Source organism: Antechinus flavipes, chromosome 5, assembly GCF_016432865.1.
Source record: "Antechinus flavipes isolate AdamAnt ecotype Samford, QLD, Australia chromosome 5, AdamAnt_v2, whole genome shotgun sequence".
Classification (NCBI taxonomy): domain Eukaryota; kingdom Metazoa; phylum Chordata; class Mammalia; order Dasyuromorphia; family Dasyuridae; genus Antechinus; species Antechinus flavipes.
In genome coordinates this window covers 2763972-2786086 of record NC_067402.1, presented here as the reverse complement: position 1 = coordinate 2786086, position 22115 = coordinate 2763972, and the positions used below count along the sequence as shown (strand labels likewise).

Here is a 22115-nt window from a genome sequence, read left to right as displayed (position 1 = left end):
CCGGGAATCCCAGACAGGGAGGGCAGAGAGAAAAGGAGAATGTCCAAAAAACCCCAGAAGTTCCAGGAGGGACAGTCCTCGTCCCCAGTCTCTGTGTGAGCCATATCCCCAGTCTCCACGTAGACAGGTTAGACTGGGCCTGGAAGCCACAGGCCAAACCTTGCCCCAACCTGCTGCTCTCTTGTTGTTGTTGTTCCTCACAGGAGAATCAGGTGGGGGCTTGGGGATTCAGTCAAGGAAGATGGAGCATTAGCCAGGGTCCTCTGGCTTCCCACAAATGGGAGAAAGGAGAAAAAACTCTGGGAATGCTACTTGGGAGATCCTTGTGCAGGGATCCTGGGGGGGACCCCACTGGCGTCCACAGCTTTACTTAATGGGGGGCACAGCAGTGAGTCAGCTAGTGAGTCCTTGGAATTTATTAAATACTTACAGGGGCCGGGGTAGTGGTGAGCACCGGGTGACACCACAAGATGGGCCATCATGAGGACAGACCCAAACCAACCTCACCCCACAGATGGAGCTCTCGAAAGAAGACCCCGAGAGCTTCAGAGGTCAGACAGCCTCTGCAGCCCTTTGTCCCCCAGTCCCGATCTTGTCACCAGCAGAATGCTTCTGCCAGGGTCAACATGTCTATGGCTTTACTTCTGCGAGGGAGCCCGACAGGAAACAGGGGCAGGAGGCAGCAGGTTCCCTGCTCCTGCTGCCCCAAGTCGCAGATTCCTGTGCATTGCAGTTATTGATAATCCCGACTGCCAAGCCCACAAACACAACATGCACACGCACATGCAGCCCTCCGCTGCCTCCGTCCTGCGGCTTTCTTCCATGGGCCATGCTCATTTCAACTTACACTGACACGAACTTGTCCCGTTGTGATGATTGATGCTCATTTAGAAAGGTACCTTTAAACACTGCCCAGAATCATGATTTCTCAATATACGTGACTTCATATTTTTTCTGAGTTCTCTCCTTCAACATGTGACAAATGGTGAAATTTACCCTTTTGTCATGTCCATTTCAGAAAATCTGTCATCTCCCTTCCTGACGAGTTCTTAAGCTCTTACAAGGGACTGTGACATAAAGTCACTTGTGAAAAGGTCCCAGAGAACCATCTTCCACTGAAGGAGACTAATTTACAAACAAGTCCAAGCAGCCGAGTTCTCCTGTGGACACATCTTTGTGGGGAGGCAGCAATACACACAGAGATTTTTCACAGAGACATATGCAGAGACAGCAGATAGGGTCTCAGTTCTGGAGTCCGGAAGATCTAACTGCAAATTTCATCTCTGACATTACCTGTGTAAAACTGGTGAATCACCAGTGACTTGACTGTCTCAGTTTCTTCATCTGAAAAATGGGGATAAAAAAATATATATTTACCAATTTATGAGAATAAAAGTAAGTATTTAAAAATAAAGTGCTAATATTATACCATGATCAATTCTGATCTATGTGGCTTTCTTCAACAATGAGATGATTCAGAACAATTCAAATGGTCTTGTGAGTAAAAGAGCCATTTACACCCAAAAAGAGGACTATGGGAACTAAGTGTGGTTCACAATGTAACATTTTTACTCTTTCTGTGGTTGTTTCCTTGCATTTTATTTTCTTCATCATTTTCTTTTTTGATTTGATTTTTTTGTACAGCAAGATAATTGTATAAATATGTTTATATAGATTGGATTTAACATATATTTCTACCATGTTTAACATATATTGGACAACTTGCCATCCAGGGAGGAGGGGTGAGAAAAGGGAGAGCGGTACTGGAACACAAGGTTTTGTAAGGGCTGATGTTGCAGAAATATCTATGTATATGTTTGAAAAATAAAAAGTTTTAATAAAAAAAAGTAAAAATAAAATAAAAAAATGAAGTGCTAGTAAAGTGCTGATAAAATTGATCATCACCACCATCATCATCATCAATATAATGATGGCTACTTTTGTTATCATTATCATTATTGTTGTTGTTATTCTATTATTACACAAATGCTTCAAGGATACATTATTTCACCAGGGTAGACTCTTCCTCCACATCCAAAAGAGATAAATGGATTTTAGGAGTTTCTGTACATACCATGTGTAGTCTAGTGTAGTCTAGTGAGAAATGTGTTCAAATATGCTCACACCGTTCCATGATCAATATCTGATGAATCATTGCATCCATAGTCAAAGCCGAGTCATCCAAAGTTACATCTGCTCTGTGTCATGAGGAGGGACCACTTGGGTCTCTGGTGAAGTATATCTGTTTCTATAGTGGAATAATCCAACTGCTTGCATTTCCTTGGAGTCGGTGGCTTTTTCATTCATTCCCTTACTTCCTCTTTCTCTCCCTTCTCTTTGTACCTTTCTCTCTCTTGCTCTCTCTCTCTTTTTCATTTTCTCTCTCTCTCTCACTCTCACTCTCTCTCTCTCTCTCTTTCACTTTCTCTCTCACTCTCTCTCTCTCTCTCACTCTCTCTCTTTCTTTGTCTCTCTCTCTCTCTCTCATTCTCTCTCTCTCTTTCTCTCTTTTTTCTTTCTTTCTCTCTCTCTCTCTCTCACACACACACACACACACACACACACACACGCACACGTGTCTCTTCATTGCTCTTCATGTCACTGGCATTTTTATTTCTTCAGACAGAGCAGGATCCATCATTTTCATTCCTGGGACAGTATCAGAGTTTTTAAAATGGTGTTTTTATTTATTCAGGGAGAAATTTGGAATAATTAAAAATATTGTGCAATTAAATTCCAGCTGTTATCCAGCCCCGTCTTCTCTTCTATGCAGTGCTGGGCTCAGGCCATTATATACCTACAGGGTTTATCCCCAAAATGATATATTAATGAGATAACTCTTATGAACTGTCCGTGTCAGGAGCTAGGCAATCAGCATTCTCCACGGCCCTCCTTTTTTCCTATTAATGTTAGCCTTATGCATAACTTATATTTGGATCATGCTTTAAGCTTCAAACTACTCATAACTTTATTGATGTAGTCAGTGCACGCATGAATGTGCCCCTTTCAGAGATAAGGAAATCGAGCCTAAGTAAATTATTGCCCCAAGCTCATGAATTTTCCCTGTGTTGGCATGAGTATTCTCATTTGGAAGGGGGAGGCTAAGGTAAATCATCAGTACTCTCTCCATCTCTAGCAGCTATTGACTCTTGCCTGAGGAACAGGAGAGGGGAGAAATGGGAAGGCCTGACTCTAGCTCCCATTGGCCTAGCTCCCATTAGGGTTCAAAGGCCAGAATTAAATCCCAGAAGCCTCTTATTCATGAGACTGCTTATGCGGGATATTATGAGGAAAGAGAATTCTGTGATTCTAGAGGGGCCTGCAGATCTGAGTTATTTGCATTTAAAAAATTTCCCCCTGAACTTTAAATGTGATTTCACCAGGCAAAAGCTCCAATCCTATTTCTCAGTACAAGATCTTTTAAAACTCACACAGAGTTGTCACTGCTTGAAAGCCATTGAACATGGGGCCCTGTCCTGGAGATCAAGGCGTCTTATTTCACCGAGTAACGGACTGCGCCTGAAATTCATCAAGTACCCAGGGATTAGCATCGACAATCAGCTCTCTGACTTGAAAATTTTGGGGGAAAAAATCCTATGACCTTGAAAATGGATTTTCCAGTTTGTATATGCATTAGGGGAAATAAGATCAAAACAAATGTTCCTCCTTCTATCTCATTACTAAAGACAATCTTTCTGCCAGATTTCTTACTATAGGTTATTCATCTGATGTTCATTTGTGGCCATTTCTCTTACACAGAACAGAAAAGGAAAAATGGTTATTGTGATACCAGCAGTGGTCACCAGCGCTTGCGCTCTCTCTCCTCTCTCCTCTCTTCTCTCTCTCTCTCTCTTCTCTCCCTCACTCTCACTCTCTTTCTTCTTCTTTTTCTTCCTCTTTTTCTCTCTCTCTCTGTGTCTCTTCTCTCTGTTCTCTTCTTTTTCTTTCTCTCTTCTTCTTTTTCTCTCTGTCTCTTCTCTATCTCTCTTCTCTCTCTGCGTCTCTTCTTCTTTTTCTTCTCTCTCTGCATTTCTCTCTTCTGCATGTGTGTTTCTCTCTACTTCTCTCTCTCTTCTTCTTCTTCTTCTTCTCTCTCTCTCTCTCTTTCTCTCTCTCTCTGTCACACACACACACACACACACACACCTCAGAGTCTCTAATGCTTCTTGGAGGCTTCAGACAGAATGGAGTAGTCAATAGAAAGCTACAATTAAAATCAAATTGGCTGACACTTTAATCCTGTTTCTGACACATCCAGGCTGAGTGACCCTGGACAAACTGCTAAATACCCCCAGAACACTCTACAAAGATAAATTGAAGAGAAGTTGATGATCTTCATTGCTAGGAAGTTCTCCCTCATGGAAGTCTTTAAAATGATGAAATAACAAGTTTGTACTAAAAAAATTGCACCAACAACCAACACAATTCTCAAGGGAATTTCCAGGGGCTGGTATTAGTGACCAGGAGGTGATGACAGGAGTCCCAAAGGCTCTGAGCAAATGATTTTAAAAAATCACAAAAAGATATGAGCATTTTCTTCTGCCCAAAATACTCAATAGGAAGTAATTGGTATCAAGCTATAAATGGAAATGGAAGAAAAGCAGAGACTTCCAGATAGAAAAGGGAAAATCAGGACATTTCCTGAGATGCCTGAGTAGATATTTTGTTTGCCTCTGAGGCTACTAAAGTGACTAAAACTAGACATGGAGACACTGGGCCAGCAAACCAGGGTTAAAAGAGCAGCCACAGTAGCAGTAGGAAGCAAACAATGATAGCCCAAAGGGGAAGCTGGAGTCAGTCAATAAACATTGATTAAGGGTCTACCATTGATTGATTGGGTGATTGATTGCTAGGCACTGGGCAAGTGCTGGGAGGTACAAAACAAGGGAAAACATCAGGAAGCCCACAATCTAATCGGAGAGACAGCTGGAAACAACTAAGAACAGGATGCAGACATAAAAAATAGGAACCAATGCATGGAGGGAAGGCACAAGAATTAAGGAGGCCCAGGAAAGCCTTAAAGGAAGCACCGAGTGCAGAGCAGAGTAGAACCAAAGTACAACCTCTTGACTTAGAGGAACATAGCTAGACTGGCCTTTCATGGGTGCTGGAAGTGAGAAATATCACAAAGCTCCCTGAAAGATGAACATTTTCAATTAGATAAAAAGGAATCTCTCTCCATTATTTAAAAGAGTCAGTTGTTAGAAAGTTATTCCTTACATGTTTAAAAGGATAGCACATATTAAACCTATAACAGATTGCTTGCTATCTTGGGAGGAAGGAGGTAAGAGAAGGAGAAAAAAAATTTTGTTATACAAAGCCTTACAAAAATGAATGTTAGAAACTATCTTTACATATTTTTGGAAAAATAAAGCACTATTTAAAATAAAATGGAAACAAGGTCAAGAGAAATAAGAAAAGTTATCCCTTGAATTAGATGAAAATTTTGTTTTCTCCTGTAATCATTCATTTCTCCACATTCTGCTCATTAATAGAGTCCAGTATTATATTTGACAATCACTAAGTGTAAAAAGACATTTCCCTTTACATGGCTTCCTACAGGTCAACCATTGTCTGGGTGCTTCACGATGATGACTGGCTCTCTCAGTCAGTGTCTCCTTGGTATCTGGAACTTGAGAAAACTGGACTTTGGGTTCGCTCAAGTTCTTTTCTAATTTGGAAAACCTATGAGGCAATGAAGGAAACAGTGGAGGACTCAGCTAGGGTGAAGTTCCAAAGAGAGTTTGACCGACCACACTAACTTCTCATTGTCTATGGGCTCCTACTGATTCAGGCTGTTCCCTTGGCACTTCTGAGCTGTCCCACATGTGGACTCTGTACAAGTACTTAAGTTCTCCACCTGCTTTGTCTCTCCTGCTTTTGTGATCTAAATACATTTTTATTGCAGCATTCTCATTTTGATGCTTTGGACTTCAATTTACTCAACTGTTGAAATTTTCTGGAACTTTGGTAGTTTAAGGAACAAAAAGATGAATATTTTAACTGGGAAGTGTCTGGGCTAGCCCAGGATGTATGACCACTGCTGGCAAACTACCCTTAAATCTATCGCTTGAAAAAAATCCAGATTTATTCAAATGGTAATTTGGAGCTTTTACAAAAGAATCAGATCTGAGGTTCATTTGCATAGATGTCTTTCTTAGTACATTGACATAGAAATAGACTTGCCAGAGTACCATTGATACTGACCTTTGCAGAAACTGCCTAGAGGGAGGTACCACAGGTGTGGTCTGTGTGAGAATTTCTCCTGAAAGACCCCGAGACCTTGAATTTCTAGGACTCTTCTCTAATTCAGAGATTTCTCTGACACTAAACCCTCAAACTGGGCAGTTTCAGAAAAGAAGTGATCACCTTGATGAGAGCAGTCCACTGTCCTTGCCAAGGGGATCATCATGTCTGCACCTCTCTAGCTGGGAGCCAGAGAGTTTTTTTGTTTTTAGCTCCTTCTTCTCTATCATCCCTCACTTCTAATCTGTCATTAATGCTATCACTTCTTTTTTTTTTTTTTTTTTTTTTTTTGGGGGGGGGGTGTTATATATGTGCAATCATGTTAAATGTATTTAGTCATGTTAAAAAAAGAAGAATCCTAAGAAAAGGGGGAAAACCCTGAGAAAGGAAAAAAAATTCAAAAAGTGAAAATAATTTGCTTCAAACTGCATTCAGATTCCATAGTTCTTTCTCTGCGTGGGCATAGAAATATAAATATAAAAATATATAGAAATGCATAGTGGGTATTTCTTATAACACAATAGTATTCCATTACTCTCATATACCACAAAGTGTTCAGCATTCCCAAATAGATGGACATCCTTTCAAGTTCCAATTCTTTACCACCATTAAAAGAGCTGTTACACAATTTTTTTCACTTGTAGGTCCTTTTCCCTTTTTAATATCACTGCTTTGTATCACTATTTCATATCACTTCTGCTATCATTCTCGTGTGGATCTTCAAACCATAAACCCAGCTATCCACAATCATGTCCTGAGAAATGTAACAGATTTCCTGGTGAAAACAAAGCAAGCCATTTCAATTCGTAATTCTCCTAGAACATTTTCATCAGGTTCCTCCTTCCATCAGGATGAAGTCCAAATTGACACCCTGTTTTCAGACTCCCGTTATCTCACTTACCTGCCCAATATAAAATCTTTAGTACACTGGGAATATGCCAAGCTTGTTTCCACATTATTCCTTAGACTAGTTTCTCGGTTCATAATTCTCACCCTCAAATCCAACTCACACTTGTCTCCATGAAGTCCTCCATAACTGGTCATTAAGGTCACTCCTTTCTTGGAAGTCATGCTTAATTCATTGATCTAAACTGTTTCCTGTCATTTTGTGAGCTGGATGTGGAATATCCAGTATTTAAATTTCCACTCCTGGGACCCTGGACCCAGGCTGGAGAGAATTTCTTCCTGCTTTACAACCGACACTCCATCCTACCACACCTTCCTCTGCCCATTTCCATGCCAGGTGGTGGTGCATTTACAAATCCTCTCTTTTATGTCTCCCTTTGCCATGTTACCTCTGGAAACAATATTCAATTGAAAGCCAAAATTCCTTTCACGGGCCCTCCAACCAATACTTTATTACTTCAATGACCATTTCTAAAACTCTCTACATGTCCCTCCTTCTCCACTACCCTCCCTTATACCTATCTTCCTCTAAAAGAACAAAGGATAAGAACTGTCACTTTTTTTTTTTAATTCATTCATGTGATGTTTGTAAATTCTATCATTGTGCTATTTCTTTCTTCTACATTTGCTACTCTGTATTTCACAGGAAGCAGGTACCCAAAAATTACATGAGTCATCATGAGATGGTGGGCCCCACCATTGTTGGTTTAGAATAGCACACTGTACTTCTTTTGATGAGTTTTGAAGGCTACAAAGATATCAGCCTTGATATTTAAAAGAAAGTCCTGATTGCTAAGGGTAGCTTATGCTTAAGAGACCTAGCCCTTAAAATATAACAAAGGAAAATATCAGTAGCCCTGATCTTAAAAGAAAGCCCTGATTGCTAATGATAGCTTATGCTTAAGAGATCTAGCCCTTAAAATATAACAAAGGAAAATATCAGTAGCCCTGATCTTAAAAGAAAGCCCTGATTGCTAAGGATAGCTTATGCTTAAGAGACCTAGCCCTTAAAATATAACAAAGGAAAATATCATCAGCCTTGATCTTAAAAAGAAAGCCCTGATTGCTAAGGATAGCTTATGCTTAAGAGACTTAGCCCTTCAAATATAACAAAGAAAAATATCATCAGCCCTGATCTTTAAAAGAAAGCCCTGATTGCTAAGGTTAACTTATGGTTAAGAGACCTAGCCCTTAACATATAACAAAGAAAAATATCATCAGCCCTGATCTTAAAAGAAAGCCCTGATTGCTCAGGATAACTTATGCTTAAGATACCTAGCCCTTAACATATAACAAAGGAAAATATCAGCAGCCCTGATCTTAAAAGAAAGCCCTGATTGCTCAGGATAGCTTATGCTTAAGAGACCTAGCCCTTAAAATATAACAAAGGAAAATATCATCAGCCTTGATCTTAAAAAGAAAGCCCTGATTGCTAAGAATCGCTTATACTTAAGAGACTTAGCCCTTCAAATATAACAAAGAAAAATATCATCAGCCCTGATCTTCAAAAGAAAGCCCTGATTGCTAAGGATAACTTATGGTTAAGAGATCTAGCCCTTAAAATATAACAAAGGAAAATATCAGTAGCCCTGATCTTAAAAGAAAGCCCTGATTGCTCAGGATAGCTTATGCTTAAGAGACCTAGCCCTTAAAATATAACAAAGGAAAATATCATCAGCCTTGATCTTAAAAAGAAAGCCCTGATTGCTAAGGATCGCTTATACTTAAGAGACTTAGCCCTTCAAATATAACAAAGAAAAATATCATCAGCCCTGATCTTTAAAAGAAAGCCCTGATTGCTAAGGTTAACTTATGGTTAAGAGACCTAGCCCTTAACATATAACAAAGAAAAATATCATCAGCCCTGATCTTAAAAGAAAGCCCTGATTGCTCAGGATAACTTATGCTTAAGATACCTAGCCCTTAACATATAACAAAGGAAAATATCAGCAGCCCTGATCTTAAAAGAAAGCCCTGATTGCTCAGGATAACTTATGCTTAAGAGACCTAGCCCTTAACATATAACAAAGGAAAATATCAGCAGCCCTGATCTTAAAAGAAAGCCCTGATTGCTAAGGATAGCTTATGCTTAAGAGACCTAGCCCTTAAAATATAACAAAGGAAAATATCATCAGCCTTGATCTTAAAAGAAAGCCCTGATTGCTAAGGATCGCTTATACTTAAGAGACTTAGCCCTTCAAATATAACAAAGAAAAATATCATCAGCCCTGATCTTTAAAAGAAAGCCCTGATTGCTAAGGATAACTTATGGTTAAGAGACCTAGCCCTTAACATATAACAAAGAAAAATATCATCAGCCCTGATCTTAAAAGAAAGCCCTGATTGCTCAGGATAACTTATGCTTAAGAGACCTAGCCCTTAACATATAACAAAGGAAAATATCAGCAGCCCTGATCTTAAAAGAAAGCCCTGATTGCTCAGGATAACTTATGCTTAAGAGACCTAGCCCTTAAAATATAACAAAGGAAAATATCAGCAGCCCTGATCTTAAAAGAAAGCCCTGATTGCTAAGGATAGCTTATGCTTAAGAAACCTAGCCCTTAACATATAACAAAGGAAAATATCAGCAGCCCTGATCTTAAAAGAAAGCCCTGATTGCTCAGGATAACTTATGCTTAAGAGACCTAGCCCTTAAAATATAACAAAGGAAAATATCAGCAGCCCTGATCTTTAAAAGAAAGCCCTGATTGCTAAGGATAACTTATGGTTAAGAAACCTAGCCCTTAACATATAACAAAGGAAAATATCAGCAGCCCTGATCTTAAAAGAAAGCCCTGATTGCTAAGGATAGCTTATGCTTAAGATACTTAGCCCTTAAAACACAACAAAGGAAAATATCACTAGAATAATGACGCCCAACTGAGGTGCCTCCACTTACAGCAAAAACGATGAAGTTTCTGACCAATGGTTGGGGCCCTTTCAGTTTTAGTACTCTCCTCTTTGGTCAAAATTGTTTTAAGGATTAAAGCATTTGATATTCAGCCTTTAAACATATAATTTACACTGGAACGCAAGAGTTCACAGCATTCTTGCATAGGACCATTGGGAACTCAGACAGAATTCTCTAAATACTTTATGCATAAACTACATGAGATAAAGCACCCTGCTAATTAATGAAACTTTCCTGCTATCTGTGGCCTGTCAGTCAATAAGCATTACAAAGCACTTCTTATCTGTCAGGAAAGCGCTGAGGATACAAAAACAGGTAAAACCTTGGCCCTGCTCTGGAGGAGCTCATACTCTAATGGAGGAGATGAGATGCAGATATATCTGTACATAGTATATATATATATATATTTCTACACACATATGTATGTCTCTACAGATATGTAGAGACATACATATGTGTGTAAATATATGTGTGCACATGTTTGTGTGTATGTGAAGATATGTTCTATGCATGCACAATCTACGGAAAATAGGAAAGAATTAAGAGACGGGAGACACTGAAATTGAGAGACAGGGGAAGGCTTCCTGGAGAAGGTGGTCTTTTGATTTCAATCTTCATTAGTCAGAGAGGCAATCTGAAGGTTCCTTTATCTCAGAGCAGACCTATAGCTCACATCTCATGGTCCCTGCTACCATGTTAATATCCCATGGCTAGAGATCAGCGAATGATGGTACAATTGACAGGAAGAGTGTCCACAAGGTCACTCACAACACTCAACCTGCCGCTCCCAGATGGCAGTTATTAATATGAATCCTAATTTCTCCTCCTTGATTGCAAGCTCAAAATCGGGGGCAGCATTGTCAGTTACTCCGATTACCTGTATCTCTGTACTGCGCAGCAGTTAGAACAGTTACAGGGCCAGACAGGGAATCATTCACCGGGTATCATTTCATGAATTAACAAGTGAAGGCTGAATCAGTCAGTAACCTGAATTCCTCTCCAGCTTCTTAACCTAATGCTGATTTTTCATGAATTACATTATTGCCAATTAGACCAAACTTCAAATTTGTTATCTTTCATAATCTATTGTGTGATCTTAGATCTATCACTGTCATCATAATTAATTTGCCTTTCCAAAGTGATGGATGATATGAAAAGTGTTTTGCTCATCGCCCCAGGGTAGATGGACAGGGACTTCTTTTGATTGAACACACCCAGATCTCACCCCCACTGGAGTGGACCATCCATCCAGCTTCTCCAATAACAAACCCAATTCTCATTGCTTCCCGGTACATTTTTCTCTGGGGATCAAGATCTGGGATAATGTTGGTTTGCCAAAGGCCGCAGAACCCATCAAGTCCTAACATGAAAAGAGAAGATGTTCTCCAGGTTTGTTTGTTTGTTTTTCCTTCTCCTTACCTCTTCTTGCTCCCTCTTCCCATGACATATCATTAGCTTTGGCTTCTGCTTTTCATATAAGGCAACCACCTGCAGTTCTCTAAGTCAACAATCATTTAAATGCCTGCTATGTGTCAGAACTGCACATTCAAATGCTCCAAGGATCCAGGTCATTCCAGAATCTGTCCCTGGTGTCGAGATGCTGCTGTGGATAGACTCAGGGCATGGGATTCTTCGGAATGTCGGAGCCACCTGGTTCTTACAGACTCTGAGCCTCTGGGCATTTTCTGTGCCACTGATTAAAGGGTGAAAGCAATTAGAAGACAACATATTTAAAATGGGAGTGCTCTCTCTGGTCGGAAAAGCAGGATTTTCCTAACCCTATTACAGCACCTGTCAGGCCATCCAGGTGGCATTTCCAGCATCCCAGCTGCTGCAAATGGTGGAATGAGCGTATTTGGCACCAGTCTTCCTCCTGGTGACAGTATGGACTCTCTCCCTCCGCACACCCCCTTTCAATGCATCCCCTCCTTTCTTCTACATGCACATATTTCCATCCAACACTATTAACCTTGCTTTGAGAGATGACTCCTCCTTAATTTGGATTTCACGAGGCCACCTTTAAAAGACAAAGTGATTTCCCTTTGGGAAAAAAGGTTGATTTTGCTTGAATCTGTCACTGTAAGGGAAGGTGTAGACAGCTGCTTGGCACCCACTTTCCTAGCCTTTGGAGGATGGAAAAATTCAAACCAATGAACCATTCTTGATATCTCAGAGTTTCAGATTAGAATCCAGGAAATATTCATGATTTATAGTTTATCTTGTCATGCTGTACTGAAACAGATGCCATTACAGGACATAATGAGGTGAAATAAATCGCCTTAAAAGTGAAGTGACACATATTTCAGTCATCATAAAAATAAGCCCAGAAATGACACTGCTTGTATTTAATACTGAGTTGGAGATGAGGGAGCAAAAGAGTTTTGTCAAAACATAAGCGGGGATTGTGGCTCATTCAGGATGCAGAGAAGCTGAAGGAAAAATATGCGTCCTGCCCTTGGACTATGGAAAGGGAGACGAGTTTGTGGGCAAAAGTTTCAGAAAATGCTCCAACAAATGGAATTACCTTAGATATGAATCAGACCTCAGAAGTGGTCCTCGCCAAAAATGGAAGGAAGAGCAGAGAGGAAATGATGGCCAAAGAGAGCCTCCTACTTTGCTTCATGGCTGAGATGGGGGGACCCTCAGCCTAGGAAGCTAAGGATGCAAATCCTGGAGAGGAAAAGTCTGTGGGGAGATTCACTCATTGTTTTAACATAGCTGAAGAACTAAGTGGGAGGATCTATTTTTGAGATAACAAGACCCAACTAGGAATAATGACTAGAAGTAGAAGGTGAGTGAACAAGAAAAGATCAGAGCAGAGCAGACAGGTCTCATTCTCTTCCACGGACATAGGGGCCTTATTCATGTCTATAAAGTTGGGCAAAATTACTTTTCTTTTGTCTTCTTTGTTCTGTCCTATGACTTGTCAGGCCTAAATTATTATGCCCATATATTGCTGATTAAGGGAGCTGGGGAGGGAGAGACAGAATGGAGGACTTGCTTGTGGAGTTCTTGTTCTTCTTTATAATAATAATGGTTCTCTCTGGAGCAGGTTTCTTGGAGAGGTTTTCTGGCCTTAGTTTCAGTTAAAAGTAATAATCACCCAAATACAGCCAGCTGATAAAAGTTCAGATCTTTTATTGCTTCCTCCAAAGCAGCCCAGTTAGCTTAGAGGCCTATCTCTCTGCTTGGTTCCAAGAGCTCCCTCCAAATGTCTCCAAATCCAAACCTTTGTCCTTCAGGCCCAGCCAGCACCGAGGTGGAAGCTGTAATGAATCTTTCTTCCCTCGGAGAGAGGGCTTCTGGCTGAACTCACTTGACACTTCCCTCTCAATCTAAATTCAGCTGAATTCCCAACTGAGTCCACTTCTTATATATCATCTCCCAAAGGTTTACCCCTCCCCTCTGAGGGAGGGGTTAAGAGAGGTGTGAATTCGGATATCTCATACTAAACCCTGAAATCTCTCAAACATGTGAACTCCAATGAGTACAGGTGTGAACACAAGCATTGTTTCTCAGTTCCACTTAGTACCTTGTTTCTTCTGGCCCATAATATCTCCTTATAAGATCAGATCAATCATACTAAATTAGGTAATTATTGTCTCTATCAACTCTAATGACTTAACAATTTGTAAAGATTCCAACACTTGCTAGTTAATAGGGGGCTTACTAGTTAATGGAGGACTTGCTAGTTAGTACTCTGCCTCCAGGCCAGGAAGATCTGAGTTCAGGCCTTGTCTCTAGGTGGGTGATCTTGAAAATGTCACTTCATATATCCGTGTCCCAGGCTAACATTTAAGACTAGATGATGCAGAGCAGGTGCTCAGATGCCTTGGGAAAAGGAAGTTCTTAATAACCCCCCCAATCTGGATGAAAGTGCAGGGTGTGTGTGCATGGGACGGGCATGAGGGATGGCAAGAGAGTAGCAAAATGTTCTCTGAATGGACTGCAACAAATCAATCCAAGATCCCAAGGCGACCACACGCTAAAAGACTCAAGTGAAAGAATATTTTTTTTACAGTATTTGGTAGAAAAACACACTGTTTCAATTGAATTATAATGCTGATATTTCCCACAAGCCAGGGAGGTTTTTTTCCTCACAAATACAGTTGTACATGAAAATGGAATCTGAGAGTATTCAATTGCAAACATACAGTAATTTGATAAGTATAAGAGGCATGTTATGTATATATTTATATATGTGCAAAACTGTGTCTGCATGCAATGTAAATACATGTGTGTGTGTGTGTGGTGTGTGTGTGTGTGTGTGTACATAAATATGTATTCATGGGGTGTATATACATTCCTTTTGTAGTTTAGTCAATTAGTTGTGTCTGATTCTTTGTGACCTCATTTTTCTTGGCAAAATGGCAAAAATACCATTTCCTTCTCTAATTCATTTCACAAATGAAGAACTGAGGCAAACAGGGTGATGTGGCTTGTCCAAGGCCACACAGCTAGTAAGAGTCTGAGTCCAGATTTGAATTCAGGTCCTCCTAACTCCAGGACCAATTCTCTATTTACTGCACCGCTTAATTTCCTGTATATATGTGCAAACTATAAATGCATTGCTATAATACATGTATGCATGCGTTCAAGGCACTTTTGTCAGTCCTTCTAAACATGATGATCTTAGTGATGTACGTGGGTTACATCAAGATTTTAATGATGTGTCACCTCTCTCACAACCTCCAAATGGCAAGAGTCTGTAGGAAGTAGCCATGTGAAAGTAACAGGCCCACTATAACTCATACTCAGCAATTAGTCATTTGATGTCTGACTAAGAACTTCCAGTAAAGAGGGATCAAATACCTCCCAAACAAATTTTTATTTGACTCATTTGGTTTGAGCGTTGTTCAGTAGTTCCTTCTCTGAATCATTTTACAGATGAGAAAATTGAGGCAAATAGGGTTAGGTGACTTGCCCAAGATCACACAGCTAGTGTCTAAAATCAGTGCTGACACATATATTGTATCTAGGATATACTGTAACCTATTTAACATGTAAAGGACTGCTTGCCATCTCGGGGATGGGGTGGAGGGAGGGAGGGGGAAAATCGGAACAGAAGTGAGTGCAAGGGATAATGCTGTAAAAAATTACCCTGGCATGGGTTCTGTCAATAAAAAGTTATTAAAAAATAAAATAAAATAAAATAAAATCAGTGCTGAATTCAAGTTTTCCTGACTCTAGATACAATACAATATCCACTGCACAAGTTATTTTTACAGTGCCTTTATTTGTTGACCTAAAAATTGACCTAAAGTAATCATTTGGATTAAAATAACAAAACAAGGTATAAATGACTTTATACTTTAATAGGTGGGAATATTAAAGTATTGACACATTTCTCAGCATCAAATTGTTCATTTATTAAAAAGTGATCATGTGGTATAGTACAAATAATATGGTAAAATATTTTATTATAGTATATATTGCATTATTAAACTCTTATTATAATGCATTATGTTTACTATAATACTATTTTACCAAAATTTATAAAAGTAATAAATGTAAATGTTACAAATAATGATACTATAAAATGTTAGTCAATAGGGAGAGAAAAGAATAAAATGTACATAACTAAAGGAAAATTAAATAATGAAAACATAAGTAATAAAAGAATTAGGATGTAAAACTAGATTGGATGTCCAACACTGGAGAAAAAGGTAAACAAATAGCGGCACATTCATAATATGGAGGACTATTATAGGTACAAAATAATAATCAATTTAAGCTAAAAGAGAAATATGGAAAAGTTATATATGTGTATGACCACACAGAATCAGAGTGAAGCAAACAGGATGGAAACTGTTATAGATAATCATTATAATAATGTAACAACAAACAAGCAACAAAAAATAATGTAAATGAAAAAAACCCTGATAGATGGCAAAGCTCAAATGAAATGTAGTGAATAATACTGATTGTGAGGGGAGGTGAATAATCAAATTGAGTTTCCTTCCTTTGGCAGAGAGTTAGAAAGGACCTGACCATACATAGTAGGTTACACCTACTTCAGACATGATTTCCATAATACTTGGTTGTGCTTAACTGCTTTGTTTTGTTATAAAATTCAAATCAGAAATGAATTATCATGTAAGACAAAACAAATAGAATTCATAAAACTGAAACAAATGAAATAACAGTTCATAAATATGTCATAGAACACATCATAAAATAATTATTATTTTAAAGAGAATTATTACAATGAGATAATGACATGTAGTTGCAACAGTCTCCAGAGGAAATTTTCTATTTCTTGCTAAATCTAAATAATATTTTATTATTAATATTATTATATGTACATGGCCTAATCAAGAAGAGATATCTTTAATTCTGTTTTTTACTTTATTTTTGTTGAGTTTCTGGATAGTCCTATTTATATGACTTATTTTGTGAATTTGTAAAGTTGATAGATATATAAAACATTTTGGGGATGATTTTGAGTGAAATTTCTCTTATTTTTTCCTGATTTTCTTAGAGTTACATAGAAATGTTAAATAAATGTATGGGTTTATTTTGTATCTTAATTCTTCCATTTATATTAGTCATCTCAATTAGTTCTCTTGCTGATTCTCCCGGGATTTTTAAGGAAACAAATCATATCTTCAAATAGTATATGTTTGCATCATTCTTAGTGGTATTTATTGTCTTTTTTTCTTATTTTGTTGCCTTAGCTTCTTCAGTTAGTAGTTTGTTAAACAGATACTGCATTAGATTACAAACAGTGAACATAGCGATCCAAAGCATGCCAAATAATGGTGGAGGATATGAGTAGAATTGCTTTATCCAAGAATATTTTCGGAAGACTTCCAGTGTTACTCCATTGCAAATAAGGATGTCTTTTGCTGCTGTTGTTGCTTTGTGTACATATTTAGATTTAAGTTATGCACGAACACTTATTTACCTGTGTATACGTGTATAAATGTTTAAATTTCATATTCTAGGATACTATATAGGTTACTTTAAAAGATATACACACCTAAATACTCTTTTATCACACTAAAGATGAACTTTTCCATGGCTATAATTAGTAGGTCTTGAACATCAATACTATATTGGGAATTTTTTTTTGTTTTTCCTTCCTGTATTTATTGATATAATTATTATACTGATCAAACTATCAAATGTTTATTTCATGGAATGATACAAAATGACAATATCATTTGCTCTGAGTTAGCAAAAATGAAGGATTATGGGGCATTATAAAAGACAGAAATGAAAGAAACCCTAGAATTACCAGATCTTAAATGATAAAGAAGTAGTTTTCACAATTCCAAGAGACTTGGGTTAGAAAATGGCATACAGTGAGAGAACAATGGAGATTAAATATCAACCAAAACACACTATTTTCACCTTTTTTGTTTGTTTTTTTCTTTCTCATGTTTTCTCCTTTTGTTCTAATTTTCTTTCACAATATAACTAGAATGGAAAGATGCATAAATATCATATCCCTTGGCTTGTAGCACTGTGTCTAACCAGATACCAACCATGAATATCAAAACCCCTATTTGACAAAAACTGCTGGAATAATTGGAAAGTAGTTTGGTCGGAGTCATGTTATTACAAAAGTAATATAACCCAGAAAGTAAACTACATTTTAAAAATTTCTGCCACACCAAAATATTCACTTCAATAATTCATATTTCTAAGATGCCAGTCACAATAGAAAACTAAGCCATGAAGACCTGAGTTAAAAAAAAAATCAATCTAAGACACTTGCCAGCTGTGTGATCTTGGGGTAGTCATGTACCTCCAGAAGCCTCTGTTTATTTATCTGAAAAGTGAGAATAATGATCTCACTTACTTCAGAGGGTTGCTATCTGAAGAAATGTGTCTGATATTTTACCTCATCCTGGCAGGATGAATATTCCAGTTCCACTGCAGAAAGCCCAACTCTTTTGGATTGGCCACATTGTTCAAACTCCAAACATACAGTGGCCAAAAATTTGGTTTTATGGGGAACTCACTCATGGCAAGTGCTCACAAGGTGGTCAGAAAAAGTGATACAAGCACACTCTCCTTGTAGAGCTGATTGTATGACATGGGAGATGCTGGCACAGGACCGCCCAGCCCATCAGGCCCTCATCAGAGAAGGGTTATGCATTATGAGTAAAACAGAATTAAATTAACTCAGAAGAAATGCAACATGTGCGAAGTTAGAGAAGCCACTCGAAATGTTCAAAGGACAATTTGGGTCTGACCTGTGGCAAAGCCTTATGAACTTCTATTTGTCAGATCAGTCACAGTCAGATCCACCTTAACCTGACTCTAAAATTGTGATGTCATTTCTATCCTCTTTGGGAACAAAGCACAACCACCAATGATAATGAACGCAAAGTACTTTGCCAACCTTAAAGTGCTATGTTTGTACAATCTATTTTTACTTATTATTTTTGCTGTTTCGAAATAACTAGGAAAAAATGTAGATATCTATTTCCCAGGAATGGCTGTACAAATTGTACATAATAGAACATTATTGTGCCATAAGGAATGAGAAATTATGAGGAATTTAAAGTCCTTTCATAAAAAGACTAGAAAGAACTGATACAAGATAAAAAAATAAAACTAAACGAAGAAAGCAATAGTCGCAATCATTCCAAGAATACAAATGAAAATAACACTAACAAAAGACTTTGACCAAAAATGTGACAAGCAGCATTGATTCAAGGAGGGATGTGCAGTGTGATTCCCTCTTCACCAAGGATGTGTGGGCTGGGGGTGTCAAATGAGACATCCTCTTGGTCTTGTGTAAAATGGTTTTGTTTAACTCTATATATACATGAGTCCTTATTTTATGCTGACATAGTAAAGTAACACAACATAGCATAACAGAAGAAAACATTGCATAGATTATTCTTCAACCATTTTTTCAGTTGTGTCCAACTTTGTGACTCTATTTGGGATCTTCTTGGCAGAAATCCTGAAGTGGGATTGTTATTTCCTATTCTGGTTCACTTTATACATGAGGAACTGGGGGGGGGGGGGGTAATAGGGTCATAGAGCAAGTTAGGCAGATTTGAAATCAGGAATAGGAGTTTTTCTGATTCCAGGATTCAGTCACTGTGCTATCAACTGATCTGATTAGACAGAACATAGATACACTATAGCATAAATATGTGTTAGACCAAGGAAGGTCCCGAGGGCGTGTTTATTACTCAGCAATCAGGTTTCAAAACCAGTATGTATCAATAAAGGTAAAGATGGAAAGATATTATATTTACTGATTCTTTTAATGATTAAGAATAGAAAATTCTTCTGCTCAGATATTCAGCCCTATGAGGGGAGCCTTCCAGCCACCTTTCCATATATTCTTTTGTCCTTTGTACTGAGAATGTTCATGTTTATGTGAGTACGACTAAATTCCTAGACTAATACTTCCAGTTAATTATTGGATATAAGTCTCAATTTGGACTTCTAATAATAAACTGGATTTTGAAAGATGGTTGTGCTTCTTAGGACTTCATTTGCCTTTTTCTGGCATTGCTAAAGAAGTAAATATAAGAACCTTCAAGGCTAAGGGCCACTTTGTATTAACATTTTCTCCTTTCTGGATTTCCAAATTTTTCATGTCCAATGGGGTCAACCTTCCTGGCGCTGAGTCTCTCCTCATTTACCAAGTTGGCTCCTTTGGTGGCAGTTACAATCTTCCACCAGTCCCACACTTGAAGACTTTGCCAAATTTGTAGTATCTGTTAGAGTCTGTGTTCTGCTGCCTTAGCCCTTGAGTGTTAAGGGACAGGTCAATTCTCCGAGAGCCACAGCTGTGGATCACAGCATCTGAAGGAGTTGCAGGGCAGCTTTTGCTGACACAGGTATTGAAGGACTGGGAGTGAGATAAATTGGAAGCAAAGGGAAGAGGAGAGAGGTCAGACAACGCAATAGCCTCTCAGTCAGGGAGGTCAGAGAACAGCAATAGCCTCTCAGTCTCCCTTGTATCATCTTCTCACATGAGGAGATCCATTCTGCCGGTCTGGGTTGGATCTCCAGCAGCCACTGTCAGGTGACTCCCATATTTTCCAACAGCTCCCATGTATTCCCATCCTTGAGCATCTGAGATCATGTCCATACCACAAGAAGCTATCAGTGTAGGAATTCGACTCCTACAGAGTAAGAATGCAACTACCATAACTTCTGTTACTGACAGGAGCTAAGGAAAGAAAGATAAGCAAAATCATCCAAATAAAAAAAATGGCCAATTACTCTCCCAATCTAATTTTCAAAAGTTCAAATTTAAGAGCTTAATTATTTCCAATGCTTATTTTGCCCACAGGGGCTGGAAGTTTCGCTTGATTACGTGAGCTCTCTGACATCTATGTGTGTTCATTTTCTCCAGAAAAACTGAATTGGTTGGCAATCACATGAGAAATTTGACTTGAGACTCTTCCTGAGCTTTAAACCAACTCAGGCTTGAGCATTCTATTTAAAGATTTTCCGAGATTTCTCAAAATAACTTTTTAATGAAAGAAGTTTATCTCATAGTTGAATATCTAAAAGAGAAAGCAGAGGGCTCAGCTTTTAATTAAGGAGCTCCACAAGCCTCAATTCTTCTCTCTACTCATTTGATCATTCACTCAAGAAACATTTATTAAGCCATGGTTACATATGCCAGATGCCTGGGGAAATACAAAGATAAGTGAGACCTGTCTCTTGCCCACCAGAAACTTATGATCGGGAAAGAGAGATAAACCATGCAGGCAAACAGAGATCAAAGAGAATACAACACGTGAGGAGAGAAGGCAGGAACAAGTATGAGAAGTACATCAAAGGTTCTGATCATCACTGGTTGGCAGGATTGTGTTGGGTTCACTTCCACCCCCTTCCACTTATTTGTGACATGCCATGTAGACGCCTAGAACTGAGCTCAGCACTACAAAAGAAAATGGTAAATCTGCTATAAAAGAGACATCACTGTGGTGGAAAAGGTGATGGGAGAACACAGTCAGTTAAGGAAGGCAGGAATGCTGAATCCTGAGCAGATAGGAAAGTGTTCCTGTAAGTGGCAGAAAAGCTTCCCAGAAAGCAGGGGAAGCTATGATGTAAAGGTGATGCAGAAATGCATTTCAGACACTGGAGTGCCTGTGCAAAGGAACGTAGGTAGGAAATGACAAGCAAGAGTCAGATAGAGCCTGACACAATAGGAAGCACTGAAGAAAAGCTCCTTGATTTGGCTGGAACAGAGTCAACAGGACTTTGAATGTCAAAAAGTTTGATAGGCAGAGACAGCCAGGCAATGAATACTATGAAAGGCAGCAAGTGTAGTCTATTAAAGAGACAGAAAGCAGAATGGCTTAGTTGGAGGAGGGATTTGTGCGGAGGTAGGGAAAGGATTAGAGATTTAAGTGGAAAGGAAACAGATCAGACCAGACCTTAGAGGACTTGGATTTCCAGGCAGATGAATGCAAATCTTATCCATTTAGCAATGAAGAGGCATTGAAAGGTTTTGTGTAGAAGAGTATCATGAAAACGGCATAGAAGTTTTAAAATAATACACTCTAACACCCTTAATATTACCTTACTTCTGGTAAATAAGATAGAGGGAAAAGAGAAAAAGAGAGAGAGACAGAATCAGAGATAGAGAGACAGAGATGGCAAAACAGAGAGAGAGGAAGAGACACACAGAGCAACAGCGAGCAAGACAGAGAGAGAGAGAGAGAGAGAGAGAGAGAGAGAGAGAGAGAGACATACACACACACATACAGAGGGAGAGAGAGAGAGAGAAATGGATTGTTGAGAGACAGTTCCACAATATTAATGATATTTGTAAAGTGATCCATCTGTCATTCATTGTCTTAAAATTAAAAAGAATAAGAAAATAACGATCTCATTTATTTGTAGCTGTTTATATTTTAATAGAAAAGAATTAGAAACAACTTTTTTATTCAGTGATTGGAGAATAGCTGAATAAATTCAGTTGTGTCAATGAAATGGAATGGCCTGGCACTCTGAGAAAGAATAAATGTAGTGATTACAAGGAAATCTGAAGATCTTTATAAAGACCAGCCAAGCCTAAAGAGCAGAATACAAACTACATAGTCTAGAAGGAAGGAAA

The 22115-nt window shown here is 38.6% G+C and overlaps 1 long non-coding RNA gene across 1 annotated transcript in view; it reads right to left on the bottom strand.

Moving 5' to 3' along the window:
- Nucleotides 1–401: 401 nt before the first annotated feature.
- LOC127537873 (uncharacterized) overlaps nt 402–22115 on the bottom strand; it is a 211236-nt gene continuing 189522 nt past the window's right edge. The window contains exon 4 of the long non-coding RNA XR_007947630.1: nt 402–1344. This is a non-coding gene — a long non-coding RNA (uncharacterized LOC127537873). The remainder of the gene's footprint in view (nt 1345–22115) is intronic.